The sequence below is a fragment of the Propithecus coquereli genome, unplaced genomic scaffold (genome assembly GCF_000956105.1).
Source record: "Propithecus coquereli isolate 6110/MARCELLA unplaced genomic scaffold, Pcoq_1.0 Scaffold514, whole genome shotgun sequence".
Taxonomy (NCBI): domain Eukaryota; kingdom Metazoa; phylum Chordata; class Mammalia; order Primates; family Indriidae; genus Propithecus; species Propithecus coquereli.
This window is the reverse complement of record NW_012150997.1, coordinates 613,035-616,569: the sequence shown is the minus strand read 5'-3', so window position 1 is coordinate 616,569 and position 3,535 is coordinate 613,035.

The following is a 3,535-nucleotide window of genomic DNA, read 5'->3' as shown; positions in this document are numbered from 1 at the left end:
TGGAAACACTGATTTTTTTTTTAATCAAGGCTTTGATCAAAATGTCATGTTTTAGATATGACCAGACTGCTTTAAAGAACTAAAGTTGACTTTATAAAGCCAGTAAGATCGCTTTGGAAAACTGATCTGATATTTCATCTAAATGGTTCCCTTATAAGGTTCTTGGCCTTGTAGTAAGTAAATGATAAGTAAAGAATGTAACTTTCTGACAGTCTCAGGAAACTGAAAATATTTTTGGGACTTCAAGAAGAGAGGAATTCATCCAGTTTGTATGAATACTACAGATACAGTGTGCTGGCAAATCCTTGGCTTGGCTCCTTAAATCCTCTCAAGAGGATTTTTACAAGTCCAATCTGAAATTCCTTATAGAAAATTTCCAGCAAAGCCCATGAAAAAGAGTCTAAATGATCAATCACTATTCTTGCTGCATTTTACGTAAACAATCAGGCCAAGGCTGATAAGAGGAAACTTATTCTGACACCAAATTAGTCTTATGGTAAATATCTTTCATAGAAATGAGGGTGAATGTAGAGAGAAAAATCATGTTTTGGAGGAAAAAAAAATCTATAGTATACCTGTTGTTAGATCTTACCTCATTGTTTTTGAGATTTTATCCTCTGTCTGAAACCTGGAGTATATACCAATTTCCTTTAGTTTTCTCCAATATCAGGCTTCAAATCTCCAAACTAATGTTTTCTCCCATCCTTCTGACTTAGAATCACTAAAATTAAAACTGTCCTTTTCCTGAGGTTCTGCAAGCTGAATCTAGTCAACCTGATAGACACAAGAGAAATCGCCATGATGGCTTGTGTATGGACAACGTTTATGACATTCAAACTGCAGACTAGGAAAGTGTGAAATTGTCACCTTGCCCTTCTCCGTCTGAAGATGCTTCAACTCAGATTCAAAAATCTTCTCAACTGATTGCTCTTCAGACTCAGAAACTAGCTTATAGACTAGATCTTAACCTTTGTGGAGAATTTTTGTTTGTTTCTGTAGAAAAGTCTCTTATTAAATTTCTATACACTAACACAATATAGAGAAGTAACTATGACTGGGAACTCATCTGTATTGCTGCCACCTGAAAATAGCCTCAAATGTTTAATTGAACTGATCTGTTCTCAGGATGAAAAGATTGATTCGAAAGATATGGTGTTGTGTATTCAAATTCATTATTTTTATATTTGTGGAATTCCCATGTCCATATGCATGTTGATAAATTTGTATTTTTTTTCCTGTTAATCTATCTATTGTCAATTTATTTCAACAGACTTTTAGAAAGAAAGTTTGAACTTCCCTACACAACACTTCATTCTGCTACCAAGCCTTGGCAAATACTGTTTCTTTAACTTGGAATTCTATTTCTTACTTGATTAGCTGCTACCTACTTGTTCTGTGGTCACTTCTTACAGGAAGTCTTCTTTCTCATCCCTCTTGTTGATTAGTGTCCCCTTCCTTGCATTTCCATGGAGTTCTGAGCTTGTTTCATTAGTAGACTTCTCCTAGCCTAATGAATATTCTTGTTTCCTTATCTGTGCCTCCCTAGTTCCCTGTTTAATTCCCACAGCCTTGAGTAGTGGCTAGGATAGTGTAGTTCCAGAAAATAGAGTAGTTCTCTCTGTTGTTGGATGTTGTTGAATGCCCATGACTGAGGTGTCATTCCCACTTCTGTTTACCAGTACCAGTAAACTTGCTGCTAGCTCAGCTACACTGTGCTACAGTACTCAAAGAAGCCTGGATGTCTCTCCTACGATGGCTAGGCCCTGTTTGCATCTGTGGCCCCTTACTCTTTAAGTCGTCTTGTTTATTCTTTTCTTTTATACACTAAGGTAATTTCAGAGAGCAGCTGTGGCTGCTCTTTTTCCCTGATAGGAATTTTTCCTGCTCATTATGTGGTAAAGGGAGAGAGTGGGCAAGCGAAGATCTCGATTCATGAACAGTTCCTGTGCCAATTTACAAAGCTTGGACATTCCTATACTTTGGAGAGCCAAAGCAGGGTTTTAATTAAAGGAGTGAAAGGCTAGATTTTCATTTCAGTTAGATCACTCTGCTAGCTCTGCAGAAGATGGATTTGTGGAGAAAAATGAGACGAAGCAGGAAATCAGTTATAAGGGTATTCAGTATCACATACTCGTATATTAGGCCCCTACCCTCAGAGTCAGCAAATTTTTTCCTCTAAAAGGCCAGTAAATACATATTTTTTTCTGGGCCATATGGTCTCTGTTGCAACTACTCACCTCTACCTCTGTAGCTAAACATGTAGACAGAATGTAAATGAATGAGCTTGTCTGTGTTCCAATGAAACTTTCCTTAGGGAAAATAAAATTAGAATTTCCTATGTCACATAATATTATTTTCATTTGTCACATTATATAAACCTTCTTTTGATTCTTTTCAAATGTTGAAAATGTAAAAACCATTCTTATTTGATGGTCACTCAAAACAGGCAGTAGGCTAGGTGTGTCCAATTTGGCCCATGTGTCATACTTTACAGACACCTGGTCTTTACTATTTATTTCTTTCTAGAAAAGAAGGGATTTAAAAAAATGCTTGAAAGATACAAGGCTTTGATTTACTGCCAGTTCATGAGGTCCTACAATAGTATGTGCCAAATAGTAAATAACCAAATATTTGTTGAATGAAGGAAAATATATCAAAATTTGGTGACATTAGATTGTGATGAGAAAGGAAGCAAGAATAAACGTCGTATACTAGATTTTCATGAGTTATATATCGTTTGGCCACTAATCAACATGGATAATTCTAGAAAATAATTTAACTAGAAGGCAGGGGCAAAAATTATTGTCTTCTTCTTGCTTGGCTGGTTCTTCTGCTCAGAACTAGGCATTAGCTGATTTTAAATTGATTGGAGTTATCCACTTAACCTCCAGGACATACAGTGTGTTTACCCTGACATTCCTATAGCTATGAATGAAAAATTCTGTTGGTTTTATATTTCCCAAGGAATATTTATCCCTTAGATAGTGAGTACTATGAGCTCCCTTTAGTCGAGAAATGTCCTTTAAACTTTTTCCATTGAAGAAAAGTTTTTCTCAAATAAGTTCGTTTGGTTATATTATTATTATTATTAGCTTGTGTACAGACATAAACAATCATGGCCACCAGGTGGAAAAGCAAGTAGAAAATTATTCATTTATAATGCTATTCCATTCTCTAATTTAACATTTTCTTAGGGTTCCCAAGGCCAAAATGAAGAATGCCATTAGATTTCCTTTCATATTCTGTTCCTTTATCCCCACTCCCTTCCCTCCTCCCATTTTATTTCTCACATATTTAAATGACTTCTTCAGGCTTGCAGATGATTCTTCTTCCTCTTTGCCTTCCCCATCCTCTGCTCTACTTTCTCCTCCTTTTTATTCATGGGCATTTATGCCTTTGAAACTTGCGGTTTCCAAGAAAATAGCATGACTAATATTTCAGTAAAATTTAAGCTTTCCATTTCTTACTAGATATATGCTAATATTTTCAGAATGTAATTATATACCCTGAATCCAGAACATAATAGTCAAGATGA